Genomic DNA, 14,901 nt, shown 5'->3' with positions numbered 1-14,901 from the left:
TGAAATAGAAGTATTTTTGTGATATACTTTCATAAGTAAAAAAGTTCAAGTAAAAGTTATTACTGTTTTTCTGCTGCATACGCACGTATCTTGTGAGCCCCCGTGCACCAGTATTCAAACATCACACATTCTCAGAGAGATGGCAGTGGTGGGTATTGCTTCTGAAGATATAATTTGTGTCTTACAAGCCAATGCTGATTCTCTGAACAGTCAGGGTGTCTGAATACTGGTGCACGGCCCTTACAGGATATGTGCGTATGCCGCAGAAAAACAGTAATAACTTTTACTAGAAGCATTTTTGATAATGAAAGTATATGGCAAAACTGCTTATATTTCACATTGAAATGTACCCAGGCACTTTTTACTTTTCGATCCCTTTAAATAAAAATATGACTTTTCTGAAATTCTGAGCAACCTTCACAGGCATATGAATGGATTTACATTTAAAGTGAAGTATCTTTACTAATCAGAGGTTCAGTTGAGGGTGATTTAAACTATATAGCAAAACCAATGCAGGAGCATGAAACCACTAAAATGCTGATAGGAAAAAGCAAGGTTTTGACTTTAACCATCTTTTTTAAAATAGTGTTTAATGAATATGCTATTAATATGCCTGGTGCATTTTCTTTCTAGTTTAGTAAGTAGACAAGTGAACTATTAACTATTAATCTCATGCTGATGCTGTGAGTCACATTGCTTTTTCTGTTTTATTTTGTGTAATTTTACAAGGTAGAAAAAAAATCCACTTTATAAATACAATACAGATAAATACAACAAAAAGTTACAAAATTAAAAAAAAAATGTATCTTAAAAGGTGTTACTATATAATGCACTATGCCCTATGCTATAAACTGATACAAATAATGACCGCATTAGTTATTACAAATTATCAGATAGCTTGGGTTTTAACAGTGAATCAAACTTTATATTTAATTTAATGCACTTGTTTTTCAGATGACTTTGGTATGTTATGCTTCATACAACTTATTGTATGTGTGATACAGAATTTTACTGGCAATATGTCAAGTCTACTATTATCATCTGCACACTTTAAATAAGTAATATTCATAAACATATGTATCTGAATGTATGTATTAAAAACAGTTTATATAAACGTCAATACGTAAAAAATACATATATGTCAATATTCACATTAGTATACACATCTTATCCTGCTTTCTATTATATTGTACTGATTTTTTTCATCTGTGTATCATGACAGCTCTGTAGTGGCTAAAACTGCTGCATGATCAGGACAAAGAGACGATGTTACAGTCTGGTTTCTATGGCAACAGAAGAAGATGTAGTTAATTCCAAAATGCTGATATAATCCAGATTTTTTTATTTTTGTTTTACCCCTGCATTTAATATTCTATTTTTTTTATTTCTTTAAACCTACCCTTATTTATACCCCTTATTAGCAGCTAACTAGTTTGCTATATGTGAGTTCCATACGTCTGTATATTTGTACGACATATTTTTCTTGGCTCTGCAGCTAAGAGGAAGGAGCACAACACACACAGGCCTTATTTTCTGTATGTAAAATGTGTGTGTTCTTTAAAAGCCAGTGGTTGGCTGCTTTTCCGGACATGATGTGGTTGAAGCTGTCATCGTAATGGAAATTCATTGCTGTAGCTATGGTAAATGGAGTTTTCTGCCTGTGCTGAATGCATTAGTCTAATGAGACGTTTGCAAGCAGAGAGCTGAGCTGCTGGAGCCCTAGAGCCGCCTGCTAGAGAGAGGAAGAAGATGGCTCTGTGCTGTGTGCATGCGTCGGCGATCATCTGCCCTTCAGGTCACAACACTAGTGCTGTGTAAGGAAGCTGACAGCTGCTCTGCTACAACATACTGGTAAGAGATTTTTATTTCTCCTGTTTGCTTTTTTTGTGCAGATATCTTATATGCAGCTTTCTATGTCTCCTCAGTTATCAGTACATGGGATCAGGGACATATTCAGTGTGTGTGTGTGTGCAGTATATATTTATACATAGATATACTGTATGTGTCAGTACATGTATGTATACAAATAATTCATATACACACTTATTGTAAAGATCCATGTATATATATATATATATATATATAGCCTTAAAAACCACAGCCATTTGTGTGTATTGTGGGTGTTCTCTTGTCTAGTCAGATGTTTGAGCTGTGTAGAATATCAGTGTATTTTTGTATTTAGGTGCAGTCTGACTGCTTCAGTGTTGGAATATTTAGGTTTAATAATAAACCTTTAGCTGTATGAAGCACAACAAAAAGATATAGAGAATATTACATTTTTATTTTTTGCAGAAAGTGCTGATTATTTTTTTTCTTGTATTTGTAGTGGATGATGGAGATGTTAAAGTATTTATATTACTGTAAGTGACTGTGTTTACAATTGATTTTGATCCGTAGTGCTGCAAAGGAAACAATTATTTATTGTAGAATGGATGCAAATATATTTTCTCAGACAGGGTTTCCCTCAAACATTAGTCCATCAAGAAGATGGTTAGGGCTACAGGTTTAGGTGAGCCAGTGCACTTAAGGCCTTTTGAGTATATGATGGGGGGGGGGGGGGATTCTACTGCTTAGCTTAGTAGGCATTGTATCCATCTTTTTATTTCTAAAAATCAGTTTTTATTGTGAATGCTCTTGTATACTGCAAATAAGTATCTTTATGTATTGCTAAGATTTAATTAGGCTCTTATGTTTCTAGATTAGTTTTACAGTAATCATTTATTAATTATTTGTAATACTGTTTTTCTGTATTCATGTTAAATCACTAACCATTAGTTACACAAATGCAGGTTACTTGGTTGAATAATATAACATTTAAGCATAGAACAACTTCCTTGCAACATGACTAGACATTTTCATAGCACCAGACCATCATCTGCTTTTTCATTAATATTCTCAGAATATGCAAACAACCTTTTCCAGTTGTCATTGAAAACTAATAAAATAATTAGTCATTATAAAAGTAGAGAATATATTTTGGTTATGTTTTGGTGTGTGTGTGTGTTTAGCCTTTTTTTTATAGCTTTGATTTAGCAATGCTGAAAAAGAGGGTTACCTGCCAAATACTTATCAACCTAAAAATATCTCAACACAACATTTTATCTATTCAGAAATGTGTATTTTGTCACAATCAAAATATATTTTATACTTGTGTTAAAATCAGCATGAAAAACACTGTATTATAACTATTTCTACTCGTAGCTATTTTAATGGAATCACAGAGGACCAATTTGTAAATGGCACATCAATGATACTAATACATAATTAATGCGTGCTGCAAAACCCATTCATATTGATGGACAAGTAATAAAACAGCAACAACAACAAAATGCCCAATAACTTCTGCTATTTTTAAATTGCAAGTAAAATGCCAACAATTCCTTATGTTATCAGTGTATATATTCAATATATGTGTATAGGTGGTTTTGAGCACTGTATTCATAAAGCTTCCTAATAAATGTGGCTATAATGCACCATGCACAAGATTCAAAATTGCATAAGGTTTTTTTTTTTTTTTTTTTAATGAAGGTCCTTGTATGTGTCATGTTGCTAGAAGCCACAAATGCTCATAATGTAAGCTGAATATGCAAACCTCTATCCAGTAACCTAGCAACAAAAATAGCATAATATGAACATTCTAGTAATGTATTTTAGATTTGGATGTATGGAGTGTGAAGGGCTGGCACATTTTCTGAATATTTGTGAGCAAAAAACACCCTTGTCTGTTAATGGAAGTAATATTTGTCCCAGAATTTATCTTCACAAATTTAATACATTTCTGTGTGTGTTTATTTAGCCCCAATACATTGCTAAGTCACCTCTAGTATTTGGGCCATGACCTATGATCATGGACTACCTTGCAGGTTTCCAACAATGAAAGCAAACATTGCATTTTAGGGTGTTCTAGATAAGCCTCCATATTATATTTGTAGTATATGCTGCATTTTGTCATGAGGGTGTAATTTTTTTGTGTTGATTTGTATTTATGGTTTATACCTAATGGAGAAGCTTTCCATGGTGCAGAGTAATGTCTTTTCTAGGAAGACCGTGACCCAAGTGCAGTCTGCATACATTGGATCTAATTACAATCCATTACAAAACAGTAAATGTATGTTCCGATTGTTTACTCAATATAAGGGAAAATTCTGGTTGAATATATAAAAAAACTGTAATAACCTGCTTCCCAAATGATAGTGCACATAATTCATAGACTAATACAAAACACAGAAGAGTTAGTCACTGTAAGTAAATGTGTAAATGTATTCTTTGTTTTGCTTTTAGTCAACAGGTAAAAGGAAGTCAAGCTCCAAAATACTTAGGGGATGCAAAATATTCTATTCTTAAAGGGACATAATACTCATATGCTAAATCACTTGAAAGAGACGGCACGTAACTGTAAAAAGCTGACATGAAAATATCACCTGAACATCTCTATGTAAAAAGGAAGATATTTTACCTCACAACTTCCTCAGCTCACCAGAGTAAGTGCTGTGTAAAAAGTTATACTTCAGTTACTGACCAGCTGCAAGTAAAACAAAAACAAAAAAAGGAAGAATTGAACAACAGCCAATCAGCATCAGCAGTGCTGAAGTCATGAACTTTTTTACTGTGGTCTCATGAGATTTCACTTAACTCTCATGAGATTTAATACTAAACTTCCTTAAATTGAATAGGGAAATAACATGAGGGTGCATGAGGCTCGTTCCCTTGCAGGTCCAGGGACAGACATACTGATTTGTTGCTTAAATTCCTTTGCAATGGGGTGTGAACACTTAGGATATTTTGAGGTAAAATATCTTTCTTTTTTACATTGAGATGTTCAAGTGATATTTTCTAGTCAGCTTTTACAGCTATGCTGCATCGCTTTTAAGTTTTTCAACATTTGGGTATCGTGGCCGTTTACCACTGACACACACAGAGTGAAACCCACCATAGCTTAGAAGACACAAGTCAGTCAAACTGTAATAAATGTGTTCCACAAAACCTTACACTTTAAACAGTCATTATCATCATAAGTATGAAATCAATTAGTAATATTATGTTACCTTTGTATGTTTACCCAAAATAAATGTACATATACCAAATTTTCCCCTTAATATTTAATTCATATTTTAGGCATCTTAATTAATTAAAATTGTCCAGGTTTTGTTTTAACAAATTGAAATGCCATAGAAAAGCAAACCCCCCAAGGTAAATAAACAACTGTGTCATACTAACTTCTTTTTTTGGCTGTAAAATTTAGCATAAATTGCTTAAACTTGGCAACTTTAAAGGGACATGAAACCCAAAATAATTATTTCATGATTCAGATAGAGAATACAATTTTAAACAACTTTCTAATTTACTTCTATTAACTATTTTTTTTTTTCATTATCTTGGTATCATTTGTTCAGGGCCGGATTTCCCATTAGGCACAGTAGGCATGTGCCTACAGGCGTACTGCAGCGAGGGGCGCCTGTCTGTATCAGTGTAATTGTAATATATATTTTTTTTATTAATTTACTATGCAATGGTGGCCGTTGCGCCACAATCCAATGTTTTTATGTTGTGCGCGAGGAACAGATCTGGCTCAGTATCTGCAAACTACTGAAGGTCCTAAGGGGGGAGGTGTTTGGTAAGAGCCAGCTCACCTTAACACAGCACCATTATGGTGTGAGCCGCGGGCACTCACGCAGAGCACCCACGGCTCATACAGCACCACCATGCCCACTCAGTAATATAGCCAATACCGGGGTGGCAGTGTTAGTAAAGTGAGCTGCAGCAGCATTTCAGCGTTTCAGGGCATACCCACTTGCAGTTCACAAACGGCTCCTTTACTAAAAGCCAGAATCAGCTTTCAGCCAATCCGCTTTGCTTGCACAGCTTCAGGCGCCAGCCAGTGAGTAGCCACGTCCCTGTACCTGAAGTGACCTCAAAACACAAGGCGCAGGGAAGAAATAAGAAAGGAGAGGAGCCTGTTTAGAAAATAGCAGCATCCATTAATTGTGAGTAAATCCCTAAATAAAAATACATTTGTTCTTTTCCTCCAATATTTAGGTAACCACCAAATAGGATTAAATCTTGAAAACTTTTCTATAAATAACAAGGTGGTTGTCAACCAAGCCATAAATAAAAATAAAACTTAACTTTTAATAATTACTAGTCAAAAGAAGGAAGGAAACAATGCTATATATATATATATATATATATATATATATATATATATATATACCCTTCCACACTATGCTCCTGACTAAACCAGTCAATATAAATTTGTGGAAGGTGCAACAGGGGCGATTTATATGTATCTCAGTAATGGAAGTTGTATTCTGGTATATATATATATATATATATATATATATATATATATATATATATATATATATATATATACTGTATATATATATATATATATATATATATATATATTGTATATGCCAAAGTACAACTCCCATCACTTGACATACATTCTTTCTATGTACGTCAGTGATAGGAGGTGTATTCTGACATTTTATATATATATATGCCAGTATACAACCCCCATTACTCTGCTAATTGAGCTCTAGTGATTTTGCTCAAATTTAAAAATAATACTGTGCTTACCTTGTTATCTTAAGCTTTAATGTTTTACTTCTAATATATTTTTACTATTGTCCTAAATAAAATAAAAAAATTCCCTAAATTTTGTTTGGTAGGGGTGGGGGGCTCTCCAGGTTTTTGTGCCTACAGGCACCTGAGATATTAACCTTTTAAAGCCGTTATGCCGTTCTATTCCGTCATAATTAGACTGGGCTTTAAAGCCGTTATGACGGAATAGAATGTCATAGCTAACGGCTGTCCTGAAGCCTTCAACACATCAATATATTTATGCAGCCACCAATCAACAGCTAGAACGTAGGCTGTCTGCTGCCCCTGAGCTTGCCTAGATAAACATGTCAGCAAAGGATAACAAGAAAGTAAAGCAAATTAAATAATAGAAGTAAATTGGAAAGTTGTTTAAAATGGTATTCTCTATCAGAATCATGAAAGAACAATTTTGGGTTTCATGTCCCTTTAACCCCTTGAGTGCTAATGAAGGCTCTGGTGCTAATGACGGCTCAGAGCCGTCACTAGCACTCTCCCAACTTGAGGGAGATCTGGGGGCTCCCACCCGCTCCTACCCCGGCAATCGGTGCTGCATAATGACAGGCATCGCCGGGGCTTCCCGTTTTGCATGGTGACGTCACGCGCAATAACGGGATGATATCACAGCGCAACTTTATTTAACATTAACAATGTTAAATATAGGAGCAGTCCAAAAATAATAGTATAGCTGCACCACCAATTGTATTAAAACATCATGTCTTTATTTAGCCACTTTAAAACAGACAACGTTTCGGACCCATGTCCTTATTCATGTCTAGACATGAATAAGGACATGGGTCCGAAACGTTTTCTGTTTTAAAGTGGCTAAATAAAGACATGATGTTTTAATACAATTGGTGGTGCAGCTATACTATTATTTTTGGACTGTTTTCTTGGGACCTTGGTGCAGGTCCAATAGTTGGCACACCTGCAAACAAGTTTTGCTACACCCTTGGTGCTTGGGCAATTTCTGACTTTTCTTAAATATAGGAGCAGGGGGCTTGCAATTAAAAATAAAACTTTCATGGTGCAAACAGGGCATGCAATTTACTTTGTTCTTTGGGTATCCTTTGTTGAAAAGCATGCCTAGGTAGGCTCAGGAGCAGAAAAGCACTACTGAGAGCTAGCTGCTGATTGGTGGCTACATATATTTGTCTCTTGCCTTTAGGTCACCAGATGTGTTCAGCTGGCTCCCAGTAGTGCATTTCTGCTCTGGAGCCATTTGCGGGAGTTAAACACACAGTTGTATGCAAGTAAAAGTGCAATAATATAATAATAATATATTTTAACACATCAGTGCACTATTTTTGGCACCTTTATGTCCCTTTAAGTTGGCTGGATATGATAAGTAGAGAGAAGTAAGTTGCAAGTCATTAAAGGGACAGTATACACAATTTTTTATATAACTGCATGTAATAGACACTACTATAAAGATGAGCATATATGATGTAGGAGGTTGATCCAAAATCCTCTTCTTAAAGGGACAGTCTACACTAAAATGGTTATTTTTTAAAACGATAGACAACGCCTTTACTACCCATTCCCCAGCTTTGCACAACCAACATTGTTATATTAATAAACTTTATAACATTTAAACCTCTACATTTCTGCCTGTTTCTAAACCACTATAGAAGCCTCTTATCACATGATTTTATATTTGCTTTTCACAACAGAAGACTGCTAGTTCATGTGTGGTCATATAGATAACATTGTGTTCACACACGAGGAGTTATTTAAGATTTAGCACAACACAGTACTAAATGCAATTCAATAGATAATAAATTAAAAGTCATGTGAATTGTAGACTGTCAGCTATCCGGAGCAGGGCCCTCTTCCTCCTGTACTAGATTTGTTTAGTCTTGTTATGTTTTGTATTTTATCACAAATCCTTATCATTGTATACCCCTATCATTGTACCCAGCGCTACGGAATTTGGCGGTGCTATACAAATAAATGATAATAATAATAATCAGGGGGCTGTCAGAAGATGCTTAGATACAAGGTAATTACAGAGGTAAAAAGTATATTAATAAAACAGTTTTGGTTATTCAAAAGTGTGGAATGGATAATAAGGGGATATCTATATTTTAAAACAATAAAAATTATATTGTAGACTGTCCCTTGAATCCTTATAGTGACTAAAGAAATTCTAAATCTCATATAGCCTACCCAAGGCTATAGTACCCACAATGAACTGTTCAGTGATACTTAGTTTCCTGCCCCCATTGTGATGTTCTTGTCTGATCCATAAAGGTATTTTGAAGGACTTTCATTACAACTGCCGGCCCCCCCCCCCCCCCATTCTGCTTATGTGCACCAGATTGTTGTGAGAAGTTGTAGCCCAGCATTTGTAGCATACTACTTTAGCTCTCCCCGTTTGCAACACACCCACATGACTCATGTATGCAGCTGGTATATGAGAATGTCAGAAACTTGCTCCACTTTAAAAAAAACAACACAAATCTATTGTGCTTCATTTGAAAATGCTGGATTCCAGTCTCTGCTTACTAAGGGCTTTGCATCCTAAAACACCACAGACCTTTGTTTTGAAGGAAAATTTGCTACACAGTATTAAAGGGACAGTCTAGTCAAAATTAAACTTTCATGATTCAGATGGAGCATGCAATTTTAAGCAACTTTCTAATTTACTCCTATTATCATTTTTTCTTTGTTCTCTTGCCATCTTTATTTGAATGTACACATATGAGCTGGCCCATTTTTGGTTCAGCACCTGGGTAGTGCTTGCTGATTGGCTACATTTAGACACCAATCTGAAAGTGCTACCCAGGTTCTGCACCAAAAATGGGCCGGCTCCTATGCTTATATTCTTTCTTTTTCAAATAAAGATACTAAGAGAATTAAGAAAAATTGATAAAAGGAGTAAATTAGAAAGTTGATTAAAATTGCATGCTCTATCTGAATCATGAAAGTTTAATTTTAACTAGAGTATTCCTTTAAAATTCACATTTCCATTTGTAATGAAAAAGATAACAATGTAACGGGTATTGTATAAACACAGAGTACCACCATGCATGTTTTATTTAATGTTTTACTTTCAAAAGAATGCAAGTTAGAACTTAGTGAGTCATGCAAGATAGTTGTGTACATAGTACAAGGTCATTTTCAGTGCAGTAAGAACAATACAAAACGTTTTTCTTCATTGTACTTGTCTAGACATATTGTACATATACAGTGACCCTTTTTTGTGAAATGTAGGACTGTATATGTCTACACATCTGCATTATTCAAATATGTTTGTATTTGAATTTAAAATGTCAGCTAAACTTAACTATATAACCAGTTATTTGTTTTGCATTTTAAGAAAATATATAGACTATTCATGTTTATCAGTGGGAAACATGCAGAATAAAAATATAAAGGAAAATACAGAACAAAAAGGTAAACATAATTTCTGTATCTCCATTTATTGCACATTACTATACTAGAACTATGCTAAGAAAACTATTTTTTGTCTATTTAAAATGTCACATTGTGTATTAAACAATGCATTTCTAACACCAATGTAAAATATTAGTGTAACTACTGCTAAGAAGTGCAGTACGTACCAATTTCCAATTTCCAATTTACTTCCATTATCAAATGTTGCTCAAATTTTTTTATATTCACACTTTCTGGGGGAAAAAAGTCATACTGAGCATGTGCATAAGCTCACAGGGTATACGTATACTAGTCTGTGATTGACTGACTGATAGCTGTCACATGATACATGGGGCCAGAATATGAGAAAAAATATAAATTTGTCATAAAAAAAATCTATTGCTTATTTGAAATTCAGACTAGGTGTTTAATCATTGTCTTGTTATTATGCCCTTGTTAATTATGCAATTCTACTGCATTGAGTGGTCCTTTAAGTAGACAGCCTGACAACAGCCAACCACATAGACTACACTGTTATAAGGATCAGCATGTATTGCTATAGGAGTCTTAAATGTTAATGAAATTCCAAAGACTACGGGCCAGATTTTTTAAGTTTCTCTGGTCTGGCAAAATGATCTTATCAGTACTGCAGGGTCTTTCAAAAAGTTTTAGAAAGGAATTTTAGCTTGAGAGCTGTTTAGCTTGCTATGCATGGTTCTAGATATGAAGGAATGCTATCTACATTATAATATAATGCTAAAAACACCAAATATTTTGTGAGATTTGCCTCCTTGGCAGCAAGTTTTTCATCAGGCTGTAATTGTTTAGCTTATTCTACTAGTGCAGTCTAGTCTGATGTTCACTGGTTCATAAAATTGTGTAATGGCTGACAGTTATACTCCCCTGCAGCTGTATTAAAGGGAAATATAAGTGAAACTTAAAGTTGCATGATAAAGAGTTGCAATTAAAAAAAGAAATCTCTTGGTATCCTTTGTTGAAACCTAACACCTTTTGCGTGTCAGGATACCTAGATAGGCTAAGAGGTATAAATGTGTCTTGAGGACTATGGGCTCCATTTAAAAGAGACACAACTTTTAGAGCCTATGCAATGTATTATTATTCTTCTGAGCCTGCACAAGAAGCAGCTGTTGTACTTTGTAACCTTATTGCCACCTCAGAATTAGTGGACATAATACATCCTGGAAAGATCTGTTCAGGTAGTTTGACAATCTGGCAGAGGATGGACCTGCACAAGGAAATTCTAGTGTATTCCTAACTGTGGGCAGCGGATACTGCCTCACTTGCCCCAAACGTGCGAGGACTGGTTCCCTGGCTGGGTATCTTGTCTGCCCGCTAGTTAATAATAAATAATGCAATGTTGTTTCAGACTTTATTGTGAACATTGCTGACATATAGTGCTCAAGAAGTGCACAATCCTGAACTTAATTCTGTTTAGATGTAAACTGGAATTATTTTCTTTATTTTTTTTTTTTTTTTATTGTTCAATTTTGACTTTCATTCCCCTTTAAAGCTTATTGGCTAAAAGGTATAAATTGTACAACTGATCAAGAGAAGTATTGTTTTCTTTTCTTGTATGAATACACAAAGTGGACAGGTACTGCTGTGTGATGTTATCACAGTGAACAACAAGTGTTCCCTTTAGAAGTCAGATCATGTTTCTGTGGGGGTGAGTGACCATCTTGAAAGCCTTAAACCATTAAATAGTACAACTGCATAACCAACAAACACATAACAGGAAGACAATGCAATGGCATTTAGGGCCCAATTATCTAAAGGTCTCTGGGCTGGCGAGATTATTAAAGAATGCTCACAAGTACTCCTGTTTCCCTGGTGGAATGAACTAAAACAATGGTTTTCAAACCTGTTCTCAGACCTCCCTAACAGACCAGATATTGAGGATATCTCAACTAGAGCACAGGTGAAATAATCAGCTGATTAGTAAACACGGTTATTTTACTCGATCTCATCCAAAGTCATTTTAAAAATCTGACCTGTTAGGGAGGCCTCAGGACAGATTGTAAACCCTGTGATCTAAAGTTACCTCTGTAAGAGGTGTATACTGCATTTCCATAAAGGGAGGAGATACATACATTACAAAAGTGTACAATAAAATTTGTATTTCAAAAATCTATTGTTAAGGTGCATCAAAAATCTTAACAAAAGTCTTCACCAAAATCGTATTTTATCAAAAACGTAAAGTTTGTATGTAAATTATACAGGAATAAATCGTATTATATATGCACAGCGTAAATCGTAATTTAAGTGCAATGGATGCGTAAAACACACAATAATTGGAACTAATAAATATAAAATAGAAAGTGCAATTGTTGTTTTTTCGTAAAATGGGCTGAACATGGGCATTTATGTTTTTTTATGAAATTATCTCTCTAATCCGAGTGTAATTTTTTAAAAGATTTTCACACTACAGATTTCAATTTTTTATCACAAACTAAAGGCTGGCTAGCTTATCTTAAAGCACTCAAAATACTTATAACCCTAATAGAAACCCATGCATACGAAATGTAGGCAGATGTAAGATGCTATGTGCAGAAAGCAGTGTAATAAGATTTATATTGGCTGCAGGATTTCATTTTTAAAGTGCCCCCTGCTCACTGCTTACTGCCTTTCCAGCAAGCTCCATTACTTTGAATTAGAATAGATCTCGCCACTCACAGGGACTGCCACTTTTTTTTTTTTACAAAAATTAAATCAGGGCAACCCCTAAGAGGGTCAGCATGAAAAAAAGAACACATCTGATCTGGTGAATTATAGATCATCGTGGCCCAGAGTCTGAATTTCAAATAAGCAGTAGATTTATTTTCTCACAAATTTCAAAATGATTTCCTTTCCCCTACCTCTTCTTGTATCATATGAGATCCATCAGTCATTTACAAAACAATATATATATATATATATATATATATATATATATATATATATATATATATAATCAGGGTAAAGATAAGCACTCACTGGATTTAAATGCAATAACTATTTATTGGTAGTAATAGTTATTGTATATTGTAGTTAATAGTTATTGTACTATATAGATAGATAGATAGATAGATAGATAGATGCTCATTAGGATCAGGTTCCTCAGTAAGTGTGCATATAAATAGATTGTGCATATTTTCATAATGGAAGTCGATTGGAAAGTTTTTAATACAATTGTATGCTCTATCTGAATCATGAAAGCTTAAAGGGACAGTCTAGTCAAAATTAAACATTAATGATTCAGATAGGGCATGCAATTTTAAACCTCTTTCCAGTTTACTGTTATCATCAAATTTGCTTTGTTCCCATGGTATTCTTAGTTGAAAGCTAAACATAAGTAGGTTATATGCGAATTTATAAGACCGTGAAGGCTGTCTCTTATGCATTTGACAGGTTTTTACAGCTAGAGGGTGTTGGTTCACATGTGCAATATAGAAAACAATATGCTCACGCCGTGGAGTTACCTAGGAGTCTGCACTGATTGGCTAAAATGTAAGTCTGTCAAAAGAACTGAAATAAGGGGGCAGTCTGCAGAGGCTTAGATACAAGGTAATCACAGAGGTAAAAAGTGTATTCATATAACTGTGTTGGTTATGCAAAACTGGGAATTTAGTAATAAAGGGATTATCTATCTTTTTAAACAATAAAAATTCTGGAGTAGACTGTCCCTTTAATTTTGACTTTGGTGTCCCTTTAATGCTGAAAGAATACTTTCCTAGGCTGTACCGAGAGATTATTTTTATTTCTTGATGGCCAGTTTAAAAATGTTGTGATTATGTTTATATTTGCTTTATTACAAAGATGTAATTATATATATTTTATTGCAGCTTAGTAAATTTTGCTTTTTTTTTTTTCAAGTGTATCATATACAGAGGCATGTACACCTTTCTATGAAAAGGGTGTGTCTAAGAGATCGGAATAGCTTTGAATATGAATGGACTGTAAAAACACAAGAGACACTTCACATGACATTTCCAATAGATTGGAATAGATTCCTATAATTGTTATTAGTAGTATTTCCAGAGACCAAGATTAATTTTCTTTGAATTCATAGTCCCATTACCAGACCACAGAGTTCAGGCATACTAATCATTTGCTAATTGGTTTGTTTCCCCTGTATGCAGTATCAGGTAGGGGACAGTGAAGTAATATAAAATATGATTCCTCAATCCCACAGGAGATTTTGGGTCATGTAAGGTAAAGTTGCTGTTATCTTTGTAGAGACTTTCCTGTGTAACCCCTTGACTACTGAGCCATTTCACATCCCAGTGTTTTTAATGCTCAGGCCGTTTTTTTGACCTTTCCACTTACTGCATTAAAAATATTGATTGCACAGAGTAAACTATATAGAATCATATATTGCTTTTTAAAGCAGATCCTGTACTTTCAGAAAATTTGTTTGGCACAAAATAATATTATTATTATTATTAATAATAATAACAACAACATTTATTTGTAAAGTGAAGAAAATTCCATAGCACTGAAATACCCATCAAAAAGCGAAAATCAGCCATTGAGAATGCAGAGAAACCTATTTTAGTAGTGTAAATGTTTCAGTCAAACATGATGCAATGCTAAGCATTAATTAACCTTTCTATAATACCAGCATTTAGAATTATACACATGAGTTTTTCAGTAAAAAATAATAATAGTCAAACATTAGTAGATAAAATGTAACTAATCATAAAAATATTAGAAACATTTGAAAACTACGTAAAAATCTTTATTTCAGAATGACTTCACTCATTTTGACAATGTTTGTACCTTTTATCCCTGCAAATAACAGCAGAAAATCCTGCTAAACATAAAGTTCTTTCATCAATAAATCACCAATATGGATCTGCTATAAATTGTTACCAATTGTTACATTAATCTAATTCTCACACTTAAATACCATTGTGTGTT

The 14,901-nt window shown here is 34.2% G+C and overlaps 1 protein-coding gene across 5 annotated transcripts in view; it reads left to right on the top strand.

Annotated features, from left to right (window-relative positions):
• Positions 1–1,622: 1,622 nt before the first annotated feature.
• The window catches only part of SCML4 (Scm polycomb group protein like 4), a 254,821-nt gene continuing 241,542 nt past the window's right edge, over positions 1,623–14,901 (top strand). For all 5 annotated transcript variants that reach the window (XM_053710604.1, XM_053710602.1, XM_053710603.1 and 2 more), the window contains exon 1: positions 1,623–1,851. The gene's annotated coding sequence lies outside the window, so the exon portion shown is untranslated. The remainder of the gene's footprint in view (positions 1,852–14,901) is intronic.

Source organism: Bombina bombina, chromosome 4 (genome assembly GCF_027579735.1).
Source record: "Bombina bombina isolate aBomBom1 chromosome 4, aBomBom1.pri, whole genome shotgun sequence".
Taxonomy (NCBI): domain Eukaryota; kingdom Metazoa; phylum Chordata; class Amphibia; order Anura; family Bombinatoridae; genus Bombina; species Bombina bombina.
This window is presented reverse-complemented; position numbering and strand designations above follow the sequence as displayed.